Below are 20,595 nucleotides of genomic sequence, written 5' to 3'. Positions count from 1 at the left end.
TTCCAGATCCACACCAACCCGAACACCACCCTCAGAGGCACCCTGATCTACCGACCCCCTGGACCACGCACACAATTCAGTGAGGACATCGCCGACTTCGTCAGCCCGCATGCCCTCCCCTCCGCCGACTACATCCTCCTGGGAGACCTCAACTTCCATCTGGAGAACAACAACGACCGCAACACCAGCACCCTGCTCGACAACCTCGCCAACCTGGGACTCAAGCAACTGGTGTCCACCCCCACCCACCTCGCCGGACACACACTCGACGCAGTCTTCTCATCCAGCACAGACATCGACTTCAGCCACGCCACAGAGCTTCAATGGACGGACCACAGCTGCGTCCACTTCACCTTCAAGAGAACGACGACCCACCAACACCAGCAACAGGCAGCCCGCAGAAGCTGGAACAAGATCACAGCAGACCAGCTCGCCACCTCCCTGAACCAGCACCCTCCTGCCAGCTCAGCGAACCCCAGCCAAGCCGCCGACAACCTCACGAAGTGGATCAGCAACTGCGCGGACGAACTCGCCCCACTGAGGACCCCGCCTAGCAGACCCGGCAGCAAGAAGGCCCCATGGTTCACCGACGAACTCAAGAGCTCCAAGAAGAACTGCCGAGCCCTCGAGAAAGTCTGGAGAAGGGAACCGACACCAGACAACAGGACCTCCTTCAAACTTGCCACCCGGAAACACCACCAGCTTATCCGCGCCGCCAAGAAAACAGCATTCAAAGACCGGTTGGACAACAACGCACACAACTGCAAGGAACTCTTCAACATCGTGAAAGAGCTTTCCAACCCCAGCGCAGGAAACAACGACATCACCCCATCGCAAGACCTCTGCAACTCCCTCGCTTCATACTTCCACAACAAGATCGCGGACATACATAACAGCTTCAACAACCAACCAACGCACACCATGACCGAACAACCACCCCCCACCACCACCCTCCACGCCTGGACCCCGATCAGCACCGAAGACACCATCCGCACGATGAACTCCATCCACTCCGGATCACCGACCAACCCCTGCCCTCACCACGTCTTCAACAAGGCCGACGCTGTCATCGCACCCCACCTGCGAGACATCATCAACACTTCCTTCGACACCACCATCTTCCCTGAGAGCTGGAAGCACGCCGAACTCAGCGCCCTACTAAAGAAACCTACAGCGGACCCCACCGACCTCAAGAATTACCGCCCCATCTCGCTCCTCCCGTTTCCAGCCAAAGTCATCGAGAAGACCGTCAACAAGCAGATGGCCGCCTTCCTCGAGACAAACGGATCCCTCGACCCCTCACAGTCCAGCTTCCGAGCCAATCACAGCACCGAGACCGCCCTCATCGCCGCCACCGATGACATCCGAGCCCTGATGGACAATGGAGAAACAGCGGCCCTCATCCTCCTAGACCTCTCTGCGGCATTCGACACGGTCTGCCACCGCACCCTAGTACGGCGCCTCAGCAACATCGGAATCCAGGACAAGGCGCTGGACTGGATCATCTCCTTCCTCGACGGAAGAACACAGAGAGTCCGCCTACCACCGTACAAGTCAGAGGCCTCCGAAGTCACCTGCGGCGTCCCTCAAGGATCATCTCTGAGCCCCACCCTCTTCAACGTCTACATGAGCCCCCTCGCGGCCATCGTACGCAAACACAACCTCAGCATAATCTCCTACGCCGACGACACCCAACTGATCCTCTCCCTGACCAACGACCCCGCCGCCGCCAGATCCAACCTGCACGAAGGGATGAAAGAGGTAGCCGAGTGGATGACGACCAGCCGCCTGAAACTGAACTCGGCCAAGACGGAGGTCCTCATCCTGGGCTCCTCACCCTCCGCCTGGGACGACTCCTGGTGGCCTCCCGCCCTGGGCACCGCACCCAAACCGACAGACCATGCACGCAACCTGGGCTTCCTCCTGGACTCCTCCCTCTCCATGACCAGGCAAGTCAACAACGTCTCCTCGGCGTGCTTCAACATCCTACGCATGCTACGGAAGATCTTCTGGTGGATCCCCACCGAGACCAGGAAGACCGTCACCCAGGCCCTCGTCACCAGCCGACTGGACTACGGCAACGCCCTCTACGCCGGTACCACCGCCAAGCTCCAGAAGAGACTCCAGCGGATCCAGAACGCCTCAGCCAGACTCATCCTCGACATCCCACGAACCAGCCACATCTCCGGACATCTGAGAGACCTTCACTGGCTCCCCGTCAACAAAAGAATCACCTTCCGCCTCCTCACCCACGCACACAAAGCCCTACACGACCAAGGCCCGAGCTACCTCAACAGCCGAGTCAACTTCCACGCTCCCAAACGCCACCTCCGATCAGCCAACCACGCCCTCGCCGCCGTCCCCCGCATCCGAAGAGCGACTACAGGAGGAAGGTCCTTCTCCTACCTGGCCGCCAAGACCTGGAACTCCCTCCCGACCGACCTGCGCCTGACCCGAGACCACCTCTCCTTCAGGAAGAAGCTGAAGACCTGGCTGTTCGAGCAGTAGCGGCACCCCCCCCCCCTCCCCTCCCCCCCCCCAGCGCCTTGAGACCCTACGGGTATGTAGCGCGCTTTACAAGTGTCACTGATTGATTGATTGATCCACACAGCAGAACTCACCAGACAGCTGCAGTCCGCCCCGGTCCACCGCTGCACGCCTCCTGCTCCCAGCCGTGCAGATCCGGGCAGCCAGCCACTGCCGCAGCTCTCATCCCCCGCGACTCCGCAGCTGCGCCCAGGGAGAAAGGCAGGGGCATCCAGTGAGCTGCAACTACAGGCGTGCCGACAGGCAGCCACAGGGACGCACCCTCCAGGCCGCAGGTCCACGAGGCCGGGCAGGCAGGCAATCTACGGCTCCTTGATGTCAAAATTGCAGGATTGTATGCCCGCTGTTAAGCCGCAGACACTCGCACCCGTTTTAGGTCGACATTGCTAAGATGATCCGGATAACTGTCGGATTTTTTTTAGCTCGGCCGGCAGAGTCCTGTCACGCAGCGGGCATTGTTCAGCTTGGCCCGGCCACACCCCCCCTGAAGTCTCTGATTTGATGTGGTCAGAGACCCAGTACTTCTACCCAGAAGTGCCTTTGTGGGGTTGGTGGGGGGCGCTTTAAAGCAGCTCTCTGAAGTGCAGAAATATCCCTTTCAACCCAGCCCTGTCTGCGAGGCTATCCGTGGAGGATAATAAGTTCTTAGTGTGGGGAGAGGACACTGCCTAGTCGAGTTTAGTGTTAGCCCCTCCCTTCTATCCTGCACAGGCAAGGCCATCAGAATGCAGATGTATGTAGATAGGTGCTCAGACAAACCTATCCTTCCTTTGTTGTGGCTGTCTAGAGGGAATACACTAAAAGTGTAGCTGTCACCCAGCCCAGACTTGTATTTGAGACAGACTGCAAAACACAGAGTTAGAAGCCCAGCAACATGTCCACTTCCTAAAAGGTCACGGGATCAGTTGCGCTTGGACGGGAAAAAAACCCATTGGTGACAAATTACAGTTCCCAAGTTTGCTTGAATTACGTATGCTGGAACATTTTGATGCATAGGGTGTCTGTGGAGCCCTTCACACAAAAGTATACCTGATTTGTCAGCAAGTACTAATAGGCTTCACTCCTTCGCAGCACTGGGTCCCGAGGATGGTTTAGTGGGCCTGATGTGCCATTTGAGAGTGAAATGTGGACACCTTGTCTTCTACAACAACATTAATGTCACCACATGGTGCTTTTAGTCATTAATATATTAGTTGAAATGTGATGATTTATGTGGTATGGACTGCTGTGTCTTGGATCTTTATGGTTAGGAGGATTCGTGTGCTTCCTTAGATCCTGAAACCTAATGAATGTGAATACAAGGATCATAAGGCGTCATTCGTGTTGGTTTGTTGATGTACTGCTGTATTGTAAATGTTATTTTTACTGCAATCATGTATAATGGATATGATGTTTTGGGGATTACATTCTCAAATATATTTGTGTTCATTACGTCATTGATATTACACATGAATATTGTGTTGAGATCATCAGATCACTTGTTTGACCAGCATAAAAAGGCAAATCAAGTGGAAATAATTACTCCAGGAAAATATTCGTTTTGTAGAACACTTTTTAAAAGTGGCATTCTAAAATAATGTTAAATCCAACTTTACTAGTAAGGAGGATTAGTCATTACCATTCCAAACACATGAAACATGAAAGAGCTACTCTTCTCCGATAAAGATTGCTGCTTAAACCTGTATTAAAGAATTCCCAATGCTAGCATATGAGCGAGAGGAGTAGGCCTCCCAGCAGTGAAAAACCAAATAGGCTGTTTGTCACTACCAGACATGCAAAACATACCAGTACATGTCTTAACTTTCATTTACACAGCACCCTCCCCTTAGGGTTACCTAGGGGCGACTTATTGGTAGTACAAGGGGAGTTTCAAGTGTGGCAAGAAGTTTAAAATGCCAAGTCAAAGTGGCAGTAAACTGCACACACAGAACCTGCAGTGGCAGGCTGGAGTCAGGTTTGAAAGGCTACTTCTGTGGATGGCACAAGCTGTACTGCAAGCCCACTAGTAGCATTTAATTTACAGGCCTTTGTATATGGTATATCACTGTACAAGGGACATACAAGTAAATCAAATATGCCATACAGATGTTAACAAATTATACCATGCTCAGAAAGGAGAGCACATAAACTTTAGCAATGGTCAGCAGTGGTAAAATGCCCAGAGTCCTAAAGCCAACAAAAAGAAGGCCAGAAAAAGAGGAAGGCAAAAGTTTGGGGAACCCTTCAGAGAGGACCAGTTTCAACAGTTAATGAGTGAAGAGTTACAAAACTCATGAGGCCTACAAATGCATGCATACCGTTATCGGTTAAATTAGGGTGACCCCACGTCCCAGATCTCCCCAGACAGGCCTGGTTTTTAGAGGACTGTCCAGGCGCCCCAGCGCTTAGTCTAATTTTTAAATACATGTCCCGGTTTTTGGGACAAACATCAACTCATACTACAAAGCAGAATTTAAATGTATGCCCGAGAACTCTAAAGTCTTAAGTAACTCGCATAATTTATCTGTTTGTTTCAGGCAGCACAGGAGGAGGGCCACTGCATGCTCCTAGCAGAGGGGAGACCGAGCGGGAAGTAGGGCAGGGGGAAAAGGGTGAAGATCCTGCCATAGCTAATGTTATGCGAATGAACCCTTGTAAATGTGTACATTTTAGACAAATCTGCATTGTAGGATGGGCTGGGACAGGCTAGATATGTACATTAATCATTGTCAGCCCACAGTACTACTTCTTTGTCTGGCATGTCCCGGTTTTTACTGCTCAAAGTCTGGTCAGCCTAAGTTAAGTAAATATGCAAATATATTCGTTTTTTTTTTCGGACTACACAAAATAAATGTGGGTACATACAGATGAGGAGCAAACAATAAATATTTTTTAAAACACTTTCCCCCGGTGGCCCACCGCGTCTCTCCTGGCCTAGCAGATTTTGTGTCTCAGTAAGGTAACAGGAGGACAGCAAACTGACCCTTGGAGTCAACTTCTTTGTCCTGGTTACACATGAGAGCAGGTCTAGACCTTAGGGTTCTCATCTGCAGTCTTAACAGTAGTAATTTTTCTTTCTTCCAAAGATCCAGCAGTATTTGTTAAGAGGTGTGGGGATGCCCCTTTAATGTCCAGTGCCAGCCTGTGTGGGTTGGGGGCGACACCTGGCCGTTCCCTCAAAAATAGAGGAAAGGTTCCATGGGATAACCCTACCCACTTATCTAGCAGTTCTGGTGTGCCCTACTGCAAACACACCTACGGTGCCCTCTCTACTTATGTCCAACATGGCAGAACATGTATTCCCTTTTGCAGAGCTCCTGTGCCAACACTAGAGGTGTGTCCAGGTAAATTAGCAACCCCTCCTTTGTGGTCAATCAAAACCGGTTCTCAAGTGCAGTCCCTCTCCCACAGGGGCTGATGCCTGACTGGCCTTATGTACAAAGGTGCAGGCAGGCCAAGGTGTTAGCTACATCTGCCTGCAACAGGGTAGGCATCCTTTGTGGTTACGTTCCAGGACACAGCCCAGATGGTAATCCTGTAAGAGAACACCAACCCAAGGCCTTTGTCTCAGCTCTGGGAGACACTTCAGACCTCGTTAAGGTGCCATTGGATGGTAGTTGAAAGGTCGTGCAAATGGTTTTTAGAAGCTTTAGGCAGAGAAAAGGGGACTTTAAAAGTATTTGTTGCAAAACATTTAATATAAATCTGACTTTACTAATTAATTGGATTGGTCATAAATATCTAAAAAGTAGAAGAATTATGATTTTAGCTGCTTCTTAAGCAGAGACAACTTTAATTATGTATCTAAGTGCTTTCCTGTGGAACAGCTAACCCTGCTACAGTGAAAAATACATATTTAATCCTTTTCACTGTGAGGACATGTTTAACATTAAACTTGTACATGTCCCGGTTTTATATATCACTCACCCTGCCTTATGAGCATTAAAGGTCTTCTTAAGAAGGATGTATTAATATTTAAAAGGAGGATTTAAGCTTGTCACATTTTTAGTTTAAACCTGCCTTTCCTTACTGGTGCAGGTCTGCAGTCTTGTAATCTATTTTCACTTCAGTGGTGGCACAATATGTGCTGCAGTCCAATAGTGATATTTAATGCATATGCCTTAAATACACTTTGTACTATATACTAAGGGCTTATAGGTAAGTTAAATGTGCCAATTAGTAGTGTAGCTAAATTCTACATATTTTACGGGCCAAAGCACATGCCCAGGTGTGAGGAAGACGCCGGGCCGGCAGACCGAAAGTAGAGCGGAACGGGTTGGGACACCCTGCGAGGTCTGGAAGAACCCAGCGGTCTACTGGCAGTGGGAAGGATCAGAGGAACACACCTGACGTCACGAGCGGAAGGCGAAGAAGGCGGCGTGGACCCAGACGGCGTGGTCAGCGGTGGCGAGAGCTGCAGGAGGACGGAGAGGAAGACGGAGACGGCGGAGAAGAGTGGAGAGCGGGTAGAGGCGGAGGAAGGACGTGGAGGAAAGAGGAACGGAGGTATCGAAACATCTGGAGAATCGAACCCTGTTGAAAAGCCCGGCGGCCCAGAGAAGGGAAAGAACGCCCCGGGTCCTGACACCGCGACCCAGATCCTGGGTCGTGGCACAAGGCGAGTACCACTGACGGGTTCGTTCTGGTGGGGCGGCACGGGGAACCAGGGCACGGGTGACATTGGAAGAACCTGCACGAAGAACCCCCTTTTTCTCCCCCCCCCCTTTTTGCAACCCCTTTTGGTTATCCTGCACAAACACCCGGTGGTGGTGGCACTTCAGTAAAACTCATAGGGGCCCCGAGACTAACCCCGACCTATTGTTTTTCCCTTTTTCTGAGTGTGCTAAACCAGGAGTCTGAGAAGCCAAAAGAGGGCAGTTGGAAGGAGAAAACAAAAGACCCAGCCGTGCCCCCCTTTGTTTTGTGTTCTGACTTTTTGTTCACCTTTGAACCCTCTGTTTCTTTTGCCTGAGAATCTGGGTCTCATGGGACTAACCACCTGAGAAACGCAAAAGCGTCCGTTCCATAGAAAAATAAAGACCCTTAAAAGCCTCTATTGCGTGTGTCCACAGTTCCCTTCTGCCCAAAGAGCCATTGAGCCGCTCACACCAGGTTAGCACTGTCCCAGCGTGCAGAGTCCACAGAAATGGGAGTGATCATGAAAAATAGGAAGTCTGGTATACACGCTATCTTTGCTTTGGTTTATGCACGCTACTGTACCTTTTTAGATGCAGAGACAACAGTTGATTCTTTGGACTGGTGGGGTTTGAAACGCTGCAAAAAATGGGAGTAGGAAATGACTTCCTGTGGATGGTGTTCCTGTTGTACTCTGACCAAGTGGCCAGGAAGGGAAGAAGGCATGGAGAAATTGTGCACTTAAGGGTGCAATCAAGGTTTTGCAGGGCATGTACATTACGAGAAAAACAGTCACACAGAAGCATTGTAGCCCGCAAGCAAACACTTTTGTTAACACTATGAAGATGGTATTCTCCACATCTTAATCTTGCTTAGATAATTTGGGTAATAAAACAGTTTGGTGGGGTTACTGGCCTCTCAGTCAAGTGGAATAAAAGTTGAAGAATTCTCTTTGCTGCCTTTGATGACTTGTAAAGATCTAGAATTTCCACAACAGAAGTGCATTACATTGGTTGGCTACTTGGGGATAAACACACACAGGGAGTGGGATACCATGACTAAGGACAATTATGGTCCACTATTTATAGGTTGATGTGTCAGGTGGATTAATGGGCGACTCTCCTACTATATTACGAACGGAGGAAATGCACTAAGATAATAGTCCTTCCCCGGTTGCTTGATCCCTTCTCGAATATTTCAATCGTGCCACTCAGGATCATTTTGAAGACATTAAAAGGTGTGTGTGTGGTTAGCCTCAAATGCACTGCAATGTGCCAGTGCTCCGTTATTACAAGAGCTGCATGGTGGTATCCAACCTGGAACCATTACTATGCCGATGAGGCCCATTTTGCAGCTGATACAATCCATGCTCTTCATGCCATGCTTGGTGACTTAAGTCAAAACAGACCGAGTTTATTCTTCAAATGCCCGACAATGGAGGCCCCTAAACCCATACACCAAATACACACTGTTAAATGCACAAATTGTACCTGCTACATTGTAAGGAACATTTCTACAACTGAAAACCTAGAGGCCCCAGATCTTTTTCTGGCTGATAATCCAGCACTTAGCTCTCAAAACAAGCACAGTTTTACTCAAGCTGATTAGGCTTAGGACTGTTCCACACAGGGTCACCAGTGAATGCAGCAAATCTAAGTTTTGGGAGATGTTGGACAGGTGCCCATGGGCTTGATTTTCCCCTCTGCCAGCAACCATGGCACTTTGAGGAGGAGTGCAAAAAGATGTACATACATAGACTGTATAGGTCTCTGGAGATTGAGGCTAAAAGCTGGAGTGTCCTTAATGCAAGACTCTCCAAGCAGATTACCTACACTTGGCCATGGACATGAACATCGGGTCTTTTTGAAATAGGTCACTTCCAAGAGCAACCAAATGGGTCACTAATGGAACAGTACCTGTAGAGCCAACGCTTGTAGAATTGCAGGGGACATGATGGAGTTAAATGTACTTTGTCATGCCATTACTCAACCACCATGTGTTTTATTAAATGATACAAGTTATGAATGGATTGTTTTAAGAACGTGGTTGTTTTAAGAAGTGTCTTAGTGCAGGAAATGAGGGGTGTCCGTCTGGATTCCGAAGCCATTATTGAGCCAGATTCTGAGAAAAATGCTGAATTTGCTTCAAGGCGATTTGCTGACACTAGCAAATTCAGCAGTGGTCGCACGGCGTCTGCTTTATGTTTTGAGTAGCAACCTCCCGGCAGTGTAACAACGTTCTTATTTTCACTTCCAGCTGGTGCCAAAACAAAGGCCTGATTTAAAGGGCCATCAGACCTCCTTTGGTTAACATTATTATCCTGGCTGGGAGTTATCTGGAGCCTAACACCTAGATGTCAATGTAATGGAAGCAAACAAAGGCACACAGCATGTCATTACTTCCAAAATACTTAGGAGAAACTAGGACTTGAAGGCGGGTTTTCGACTTTGTTCAACCCCTGTATATAAAAAGAGTTGTGTGCGCACTGCAAGTAATACACAAATAACGATTTAAATAGTTCTTACTTTTTTTTAGCACCTGTCTTCCCAATATACGGAGTGAGTGCCCTACATACTACAGACACATGCTACAGCAACAGTACATCATACACATGTGTAAATTAATGTACAGTAACAGTTACATAAAACAACAAGGGTTACAAAATGTAGGAATCACAAATCATCCTTGCTGAAGGGAATTATACGATATTAAGACATGGACGGGAGAAACCAAAAAATAATCAGGATGTATAGCGTTATTTAGCAGTTGTGGTGGTCTGTTCTAGTAAGACTTTATTACTATCGAAAGGAACCATTTTAGCAACCGTAGAATATTGGAGTGCTAAAACATTATGCTTCTAAACCCATGACTTGCAGTTCGCATGCAGCTCCTTGATGTAGGTTCATGGTTTTCTGTGATCTATAAGGAAGGTTACAATGTATGAAAGTAACAAAAGTATCTGTGTGTCCAAAGTAGTAACCCACTTACCTAGCTATATAAAATACAAATTTGTGATACACAATGTGCTTTGCAGCAGGCATATAACCCCTCTATACTGCTTAAGATTTCAAAAAAGATCTCTGCAGCAAGTACATTACCTCCTTGTCCCTCTCGCTTATCTCCATTTTGCAATGAGGCCCCTGTGCCTCATAGACAACCCCCCCTTCCAAATAAAAAATTCCCACCTCCACCACGCCTCCTGTTCTTTTGGGTATGTATAAACTGAAGGATGTGTGGCGTGCTCACTCCAGCAAGGGTTAGTTTGTTGAGTTTGCTTTTGATTTTACCAGCTCCTCTTGTTTGGCAGCATTTTGCATGACCTGGAGTTCACTGGCAAGTAGGGGGGGGGGGGGGGGGGTGAGAATCGTAAATGGTGGATTTCTGCCGGGCTGCATTTCACCTGACGGCGAGGTCTCGGAGTATTTGACTCGTGTCATCCAGAAGAGGCCTCCAGGGCGTGTGTGAACACGTTGAAGCTGTGCTCTGCTTGCGATGTGGGCACGGTGTGCCTGTGGGCAACAAGAGGTTGGTCCTGGTCAGGAGACAGCACTTATTCATGCAGTCAGTTTTCTGGGAGTGGTGTTTTCACACTGGGCGGCAGAGATGTTTTAAGGCATGGGCAAAGTGGTCTTTGACCCAGGGCCCCAGTCCTTAGGAGCCCCCTGATAGAGCGACCTCTGTTCTGCAGTCTTGTCCTAATTACCTTGAATAATTCTTAAATAGAATGTTATAAATACAGATTTCCTTTAATTAATTTATTTTTAATGTGGGTGATGTGTGAGAGTATTGCAGACATTTTGCTAAGAAATGTTGTTTGCGTTTCATGCAGCATCCATAAAAAAAAACGTTTCTTTTAGATCAAAACAGGACTTCGCATATGAGAAATTGGAGGGTGTCACAGAGATTATATGCAGTAATATTAGTGAGCTGCTGCTGTGTTACAATATTGAAAACACACATCACTATCCCTGATTATTAGATGTGAACATGTTTAGAATGTGGATGAGTGTGCCAATGCACTGTCACTGACCTAGCCAAAGAGGGCATGAAAGAGCCAAAACTGGATCATGAATTCAAAGCTGTTCTGAGAATGGGCCTCCAAAATACTTTTGGCCCAGGGCCCTCAAAATCCTTAAGATGTCCCTGTTGGGTGGCAGTTTTTTCCTTTTCTATGGTGCTGTTTCCCCTGAGCGGAGGTCTGTGGTACCCTCCTCCTGCTGGGGTGGGTGTGGCCCGTTAGCCAAGGGCTGAGTTCACCCAGCTGGAGGCCTGCTGTTCCTTCCTCCGGTCCGGGTTGGACTAGCTGTGTTGCCAATACGTTGTGTTGATTGTCCGCTTTCTCTTGGAGGCTCTCCAACAGCATAGTGGGGCCTCCCTATTCCTGATTGCAGTGCAGCAGGCTTAGACTGAATTTTCTGCAGCCCCCGGGCTGTTGGGTGCCTGGTGGAGGGACACAATGGATGGATAACTTTGGAGTCCAGGCTCCAGGGGTTTCCTTGGACTATGGAAATCCCTGGGGATGTCAGGGCAGTGCTCTGACTGTAACTCTGCCATTTTGTGCTCCTTGCTCATGGCAAATCCGTCCCTGACAATTAATCCAGTGGGTGGCTTCCTTGTACCTAGATGGTGTCTGGTGGGTTGTGTGCTATACCTCTCACCATACCATGTCTGGCTGTGTTCCGTCTTGTTGTGTGTAGACCTCCATATGCCCTTCTGTTTTCTGTTTGCTCCTGGTGTACAGCGTGTCGTTTCAGAGCCACTGGGGGAGTGCGGCAAAAGGATGGCTGTGAATGAGGGTACAGGTGTGAGTGACTCACGAAGAGCCCCGAGGCTTGGGTCGAGTCGCAGGAAACTGTGTTAGGGGCTGAAAAGAGGGGCGTGGGGTGGTGAATAGTAGGCTGTGCAAGGACTGAAGATAGGTCTGATAGGTGGCAGTTGACAGGGCTGTGACTGTGAGGGACCCAAGAGAGATGCGAGATTGGGGATGGTTGTGCAGTGTTTTAGGTGGGATGAAAAAATACTAGGGGGGGGGGGGGGAGTCTCTCAAAGGGGCGTGGCCGATTTAATCGAGGACGTGGCTTTAAAACACGTAAGCTATGCCTTGCGCGATGTAGCACCCGACTGGTATTTTGCTGTTTCTGTCATTGTATCCAGATATATAACTAGTAACATTATACCTACAACAAGCCAGGACTGTTGGTTTTGTCAATGGTTACAAGTTGTTAGTTGCATAAGAAAAAAAGCATTTGCAACGCAATCGGTCTCACATTTACGCAAGTTTGAGCAATTGGCATTGTAAATGACACTGCCTTATGTTTTGGGTTTTAAAACGGAAATAAAAGGCATTGTCATTTACAATGCCAATAGCTTAAACTCGCATTAATGTGAGACCTATTGCATTGCAAATGCTTGTTTAATTTGGCGTTGGTGATGCCTGGCTGTTCAGTGAATGGTTGTTTGGTTTACCCGGCTGTCTGGCCTGGACTGGCTGCATATCTGGTCCTTATGGTCCTCTCTCAGCGCTTTTTCTGCGCTTGGCTGCCCAGGGCTTTCCCACGTGCTGTTCCCCATTATTATTCATTCTGTAGGGGCAGTTTCTTCGCAGGTGGGGTTGGCTGCGGGTTATCCTCCCCGATGTGGGTCCCCCAGCAGAGCTCCTGGCTTGGGTTGTCTGTGGCGGGCAAGGGCGCATGACCTGTGGATTGTGCATTGCAGTGTCCCTTTTTGTATGGGTGCTTGCCTCTCGTTCTAGTGGGTGTGGTGGTCGTTTGGAGCTGCCTTCTCATCAACTTAGTCTTCCTTCCTCATGTTACCTTACCAGTGCCTCCCTGCTCCCATCCCAAGAAGGGTCATCCCGGTTCTAATGGTTGGGGTCGAGGGAGGCATGTTTGAGTATACGGACTGTCTCGGGGTGTTTCTGCCTGTGTTGGTTCTGTGGCGGCTCATCTCCTAGGTGGCTTTTATTCCATTCAACTGCTATCCTTCCAGCTACTAATTCCCCTGCGGTCTCCTGGGGTCTTCGTAGATGCGATTTTTTTTTCCTCCACATCCCCTTTTGTCCGTTTCTCTGCCGATTTCTGGGGTTTGCTGTGGGGTCACTGCCTTTTTAGTTCCTCCAGTTTGGTCGGTGAGCTAATTTACTGTGGTGGCCTGGGTTTTGGTTACCCTGATGGCTGTTCTGGTGCCATAATTGCGCTGTTCCTGGATTTTGTTTCTAGGGGAAAAGGTGTGTCAGTTTGGGGGTGGATGCCCTGCTGATTCCTTGGCCTGTGGGCCTATTGTTCGGTTCCCTCTGTTTGCCTAGCTCCAGGGGACTCTGGTTAATACTCGACGGGCAGCCTCCAGTTCTGGTTACTCTGGCATGGCCTATTCAATTTGTTTCCTCGGTTGTTGGGGAGGTCGGTGGGACTGGGGTGACAGTTCCATTGGTTACACCTGTCTGTGGTTTCATAGTCTCCTGGTGCATTCTCTGGCGTTTTCCATGTTGGAGTCTTGCTGATTACGCAGGGTGGCTTCATGTTCTCTCTGCTTTGGTCATCTCTTCTGTGCTGGTGCATGGTGGAGGGTCTGCCTGGTCTTCTTATGCTTGGTTCTTGGCTGTCATTTTGGGCTTGGTGTGATCATACACATGTGGTTTCGTTTTCTGTTTCTCTGCCTTAGGTGCTACTGGTCCTCCAGGATGGCCTTTTGAGGCTTTACAATCCCCTTGATGTGGTCAGATGGTTGTAGGGAAGTGGGTTTCTGTTGCAGTAACCCCCCCCCCCACACTTTTTGCCTGGCGAATGATGCACTTTTTGTTGGTGCCCCCTGGGTCCCTGCCATTCAGGTTCCCAGGGCCTGTGTTCTTTCCCCAAAATAAACACAATTGGCATCTCTGGCCACATGTCAGCCCCTGGTACATGGTACCACAGGTACCCAGGTCACAGTGACCAGAGAAGGCTTCTAAGGGCTGCAGCACTTGTTGTGCCACCCTTAGAGGTCCTGCCCACAAACCACTGCCCTGGCATACATCAGTCACCTTTCTAGCTGGGTGCCTTATGCCAGTGGTGAGGGTACAGGTGCATGAGCCCTGTACCCCTACAGTGCCCAAGTCCATTCCTGGGCACTGTAAGTGCAGTGCTTCCATTAAGAGTATATGGTGCTGGGAGGTTGTCATTACGAACTCCACAACACCATAATGGCTACACTGAAGACTGGGAAGTTTGGTATCAAACTTCTCAGCACATTAACCTCACACTGATGCCAGTGTGGGATTTATTGTACAATGCACAACAGAGGGCATCTTAGAGATGCCCCCCCACATTCGACGAACTACTAGTGACCTGGCGGAGTGGCTGCTTAGGCTGCCACCACCAGACATGTTTCTGGACCCCTGGGTCGAGAGCTTGCTGCTCTCAGGGGGCCTGAAACAATGCACATCCTGGGACGAGGTGCCAAGCCTCCTCCCCCAGGATGGGCAGGGTTCACGAAGGGGAAGCTTCAAAGGCATGCCGCCTTTGTGAGCCTCTCCAGACCATTTCCTGCATCCAGCAACTGGTCCCCACTGGTTCTACCCCCCACTTTGGGTGGGAGAACCGGTGGGAAAAACAAGTGAGGAAAAGAGGTGTGCCCACCTCTGCCAACTCCACCCCTCAGGTGGGGGAGGCGAGGTGAAGCACAACCTAGAGTCCCCGCCATCTTGAGGATGGGGGGACTCAGCCAACCAGGGACAGGCTCCTGCCCCCTCCCTGGAGAGTGGCAGAATAGGGGGTGTACCCACCCCAGGGAAGGGACCCATTGGTCCCTGCCCTTCACCTACCTGTAACGCCCCTAAATTTAGTCTATAATTTAATTTAATTAATTTAATTTAATTGTGGGTTTATATAGCGCTAGAATCGACTCCCGGAGGAGTATCTCCGCGCTTCGACCGCTGGGGAACCAGTCCTGGCTCACCCTGAGAGATGGTCCCTAATGGGTATCTCTAAGGTGCGACCAAGCATCCCCGGCGGTCTGGGGGGGCCGTTGTGAAGATGAGGCAAGCTAATGCCCAGAGTTGCCGAGTGTGGTCCCTGACTGGAGTAGGCACCGAGGCGAGAATTATCGAGCCCGCTGACCCTGGGCCACGACCCTGCCGCGTCGGGAATCGAACCCTGGTCCCGGGCCGTCCTCTGCTTACAGGTCTGCCGCCTCTAACCAGTGAGCCACACCTCTCCACCCTGAACTTTCCTTCCTCAGATCCAGCCTACCTACAAGAAGAAAAGAAGAAGTACGAAGAGATGCGCAGAACTAACAAGAGGACGACGCCCACTGACTTGGCCCCAGCCCTACACGCCTGTCTCCCCTCGAACCTGCTTCAGCGAAATTCCGGCATGTCCAGCTGCCAGCGACCTCACAAACCCCGGAGGACCTGCCTGCCTTCACTTCCCAGACTGTTTCTCCCGTGAACACCGGACATGTTTAAACTGCAGCTTCTGGTGCCAGCCAGAGACCGCAAATCCAGCCCACTCTGCACGCGCCGAACCCGACCCGAGCGGAAAAACACCACGAAGAGGTCCCCGCGGCGATACTGACCAGAGATCCGGCAACCCCTGACCTGCCTCAAGCCTCCAGAATACGCCTGCAGCCTCAATCCAGATGACCCCCCCTACCGCGACCAGAGCAGGTAAGAAAATCCGACCTCAAAAAGGCACCCCTGCACCTGACACCCCACGGCCTTGTGTGCCCAAACCAACGGTGCCTAACCAACCCAGGACATCCTAACTTACCCCTCGAAGTGGTGGTCGCACTCAGAAGACCCTCGTCCCCAAGCCTGCAGTGTTTCTTTGTCCCGGAGGTCCTCCATTGAAAACAGGGCACCCGACCTCAAAACTACACCCGGACGTCCTATTGCTGCCGAGGATGCACCTTTGGTGCTACTTTGGTCCCCAACTTGCCCTGAGCTTAACCCTAGGAGCTTTGCTCCCACAACCCAGTGGCCTGCTTGGCAGCAGCCACCAACTGGAGGCCCCCTATCCCCCCATTGGATAACATTGGGCCTCAACACTTTGCACACGGCCGCCCTAGTGCCGCTGAGGGTGCAACAACTGTGCATAACGGACCCTGGGAGACCTCCGAGTCTAACCTCAGAACCTTAACTCCCACAATCTATTACTTACCTGAGAACAGTTAACCTGTTTTACCTCCATAGGATAACATTGACACTTTTTCTCTAAAAAGTTTCTAAGTGTGGAGTTTTGAAATCTAAAAATATTCCTTAAAAATCGCACAAATAACCAAAACGTGTTTACTCACCGGGTAATGTCCAAGTGCTGAATCTAAATATCCAGCATTGAGTTAGAAAATTAACGTGAAAAGTAACTTACCTGCAATTTTCTATAAAAGCCTATTCATTTTAATGTACTGCTCCAAAAGGTTTGTAAGTATGGAGTTTTGAAAACTGAAAATATTCTTTAAAAATCATGCGAATAACCAAAACGTAATTACTTACCTGTTTCTAGGAAATGTCCCAGTGCTGAGTCTAGGTATCCAGCACCGAGTTAGAAAAGGAAAGTAAATAGTAACTTACCTGCAATTTACTGAAAAAGCCTATTCATTTCAATGTACTGTATTTTCTAAGTGTTGCATACTACTGCTCCCCTGTAAATCATACAAAGTACCATTCCTATTGCATTTTCAAACAGTTCTATATCCAGTAACTTATTACTGAAAAGTATTTAATGCTTACCTGTTCCAGTCTTGCTTGGTTCTAAAAATAAACAGTATATTTTTTATACAAAAATAATTGGCCAAGAGTTCAGTCCTTGAGTGTGTGAATTAATTTTCTGACTGAGTGTGTACATCAAATGCTTAACACTGTCGTCCGATACTGCCTTACTGCTCGACCAAGGTACCACTTTAGAGAGTAAGGTTCTATCTACCTTTAACCTCTGCCAAACCTCTGGAGACCCTTGGACTCTACACACACTGTACCTCACTTTGGTGCAGTATATATAGAGCCAGTTTCTTACAATGGTTTGTTGGGGTCTGATCGCCAGGTTCTTTGAGGGGTGGTCCATTCTCTGTCCATTCCCTCTTGGGCTTTCCATCTGGTTTTGCAGGCTCTCCAGTGTCCCTAGTTTGACACTATAGTCTGGGGGGTTACGCCTTCTGGCCTTGCAGGTATTTATTTTTCTGGTAGCAGTAATGTCTGCTCACGAGCTTGAGTACCTCAACTCGTTTTGTCTGTCTCCTTTCTTTCCTGTGTTTGGGGCCGGATTTGGCTCAGTGGTTCTTTCTGCTGTGTTGGAGCTGGGCTGTCTTTGTTTATTTGCCCGAACTGTGCTCAGCACAGTATTTCTAAAAAGCAGGTACTGAGAGGGGTCCCCATCGGGGTCTTAATTTTTACCATTACCTGCAGTGTGAAAAAGAAATCTTAGCTCAGAAGCAATACCACCCTTCACTGCCTACGAAGTGACTTCAAGGAGACTCATTATAGTTCTTTCAGTCTCATTTCAAAACTGAAGCCCTTTCATTGTTCTATAAAACGAATCTAGTTTTTGCTTATTAATCTTAGGCAACCAACAACCATTGACAAAGTCAAGAGTTGTTGTTTGTAGTAGGTGTATTAATTGTTGAATTATGTATCTGGGTACAATGACAAACAGCAAAATACAGTTGGGCCAGTCACTAAGCTAAGCACAGATTTTTAGCGTACCAGTTTTTAAGACACGCCCTTTTATTATATCAGCCACACCCCCTGGAGAAACGTACCCTTCCCTCCACACACACAGTTTTTTCATTCCACCTAAAGCCCTGGGCAAAATATTAAAAGGTATGTACATATAATTACATCAATAATGAAAAAACGAATTCTGGAGACTATCGCAACAGACACTTTAAAACAAAACCAATGGCATGTTTATTGAGCTTAAGAAACAAAGATCCAGTTGAAACCTCAGGATTCAAAGTCAGAACTTGTAGGTTTCCTGTAGTAGTGTGGCACAGCATCACAACATACAGAACCGCTTTCCAGCCCTGGAACATGCGATCAGCAAGCTAAATAGGAGTTCGATTAATTAAAAAAAAATATATATTAATAACGGAAGGGAGATTCTGCTGTATGTTATTACACTATACATTTGTGACCTGTAGGTTACACACTAACTCTTGCAGCAGGCACAATAACCCTGTTGGGTTATGTGGCAATTTAAAACCGCGACCTAATTAAACACACAGTTCCCTGCAGAAAATGTATCCAACATGAGCTATTTTACAAGTATCATATTCCTTAGACCTGCTGGATACAAGTAGATGTATTGTAAACCAGGTGCATTATTCCCCTTAAGTCGTCTTCAAGTGCTGCCTGTCAATGGCCAGTAACCTAAACTTGACCAGCTTTTTAATCCCATTCTTCCATGTTTAATGTTGTTAGGGGTTGGGGCGAGGGGGCTGTACAATTAATACTTATGCGAGCCAAGACTACAAGCCGTCATTTACTGCTTTTAGTCTCCGCACTCCATGCTCAATTTTTGAGTTCTCGTGCAGCCATTTTTCCCCAGCAACGACAGGAGTGAAAGTTTAAATAAAGAAATATTACATTTTACATTGACTCAGATACACTGCAGTAACATGTAGTTGAAAATTTCACTTTGTTGAGAATACTTGCCATAGATATCGTAGAAATGTGTCGCCATACAGACGTGGCTCTACGTAAAACAACTCTGGCGATCAGTTGTGTAAAATTGCCCTGTCATATTTTAAAAGTATTCGGTGAGTCGCCTTTCAAGATCCGAACTAGTCCCCCAACACCGACGTACAAGTTTCACACGCTTTCACATATGCATCTCCAAACGCACACAAAAGCCCCTCTACCGTTGGCAACAAACGGACAGCTCTCTTCCTCCGACACCCACCCCATGCATCACCGTCCCTCCCCTAGGTAGAACCATCCGTCTCGATATCGTAATCCTGGATATCGGGTTTTCCCTCGTGACCCTTGTTTCAGCTGGTTCCCAATGCACGGGGATTCATGAGCCTGTGAATAGTCACTAGCCTGTCACAGCACGGGCAAGACATCACAGTTCGACACTGGGACCATACCTAAACTTTCACGACTCCTCTGTGCTTCGAGTTCAAATGGTTACTTCCTCCAGCCTCCGCGCAACGCCGCCACACACAACGGAAGTGATGTCACGCTTAAGGCAAGTGGGTGCTGACTGTGGCCTTAATAGTTTTGAATAGTTTGGGAAACTTAGCGCGGAGTGGAGGCGGGTAAAGACTTGGAATGGGCGGGGCACCATGGAAGCAGGTGGGTATCCGCAGCAGAGGGGGTGAGTATAATGGTTATAGTACGTTCCACTTGAGTTGGTCCGAAATTACAGCACTTAGGACAGTCAGGCATTCGCATTAAACGTACCTGCAGTCCAAAATGGTGCGGTATGCTGAGGTTTCGCAACAAACGGTCGGGTTCGCTTGAGGCCGTTGAAGGAAACTGAAGACATCAATTGATTTTGAACGCTACTTGAGAGCGGTGGGTCTCCCGGAAGGAGAGGTGGAGCGCTGGTCTTGAATTTACTTTGGACACTTTACTTATTAAATCTTTTTAGCCATTCCGCTTGAAGGCTTTTGTTTTAAAGTACATATAAAGTCGGTAACTATCTATATTTATTTTGGACGAAACCTCAAACTATAACAATTGAAAATATGATTAGATTGTGGATGATTTACTTGAAAACAAACGAACCATGGCTTTTTGTCATTTGCGAGATCGAGTTCAAAGTAGCGGAGTACATTAGTGCATGTAATTCCACATAGTGTGAGGTAGGTTCGGGCCCTTTAAATCACGAAACCTTGTGACTTGTTTAAAACAAGCATTTACAATGCAATAGGTCTCGCAATGACATTGTTTTGAGCTATTGGCTTTGTAAATGTTATTGGTTTTTTTCCCCTTCGTGAAGCATTAATCAAATGGTGTAATGCAAAATGGCAATAGCTCACATTGTTGTAATTTTAAAATCTATTGTATTGCAGTTATACTAGTGTGAGTTTTGTATTGTAGATGGTATTGGCTTTTATTAATGTATTTTTTATCACATTAATCTAATGCATTAAAAATGTTAATACCCACGCATTTTGGACTAAGGACTCTTGAGTGGATATTACATATACCCATGTATTGTTACTATGATTGCAGCTGCAGGTGTGAGATCACTATCACTGTAGATCTAGGTGTGATATTACTATTACTGCACATATAGGTGTGAGATCAGTATTCCTGCAGATACAGGTTCGGGGAGCAGTGGGCCTTGGGAGGGAGGAGATGCCGTTGCCCAGGGGGAGAGGGTGGGTGAGATGTGTGGGGCAGCCGGTGAGGTGTGCTGATGGAGCCGGTGGTACTGGGGGCACGGCACACAGGGAGGGAGGGCAGCGCAGATCACAGTGCCAGCGGATGGGGGGGGGGGGCTTGTCGCCTTGCAC

General features: G+C 48.4%; 1 protein-coding gene across 8 annotated transcripts in view; it reads right to left on the bottom strand.

Moving 5' to 3' along the window:
- LOC146784525 (factor in the germline alpha-like) overlaps window positions 1–19,654 on the bottom strand; it is a 270,799-nt gene extending 251,145 nt beyond the window's left edge. For 6 of the 8 annotated variants that reach the window (XR_014970444.1, XM_085633430.1, XM_085633429.1 and 3 more), the window contains exon 1: window positions 19,219–19,354. The gene's annotated coding sequence lies outside the window, so the exon portion shown is untranslated. Of the gene's footprint in view, window positions 1–18,784; window positions 19,008–19,218; window positions 19,355–19,534 lie in introns of those variants that run through there. The other 2 variants (XM_085633427.1, XM_085633426.1) reach the window with 2 other exon arrangements.
- Between the last annotated feature and the right edge of the window lie 941 nt (window positions 19,655–20,595).

Source organism: Triturus cristatus, chromosome 11 (genome assembly GCF_964204655.1).
Source record: "Triturus cristatus chromosome 11, aTriCri1.1, whole genome shotgun sequence".
Taxonomy (NCBI): domain Eukaryota; kingdom Metazoa; phylum Chordata; class Amphibia; order Caudata; family Salamandridae; genus Triturus; species Triturus cristatus.
The sequence above is the reverse complement of the archived record's forward strand: the minus strand, read 5'-3'. Positions and strand labels throughout refer to the sequence as shown.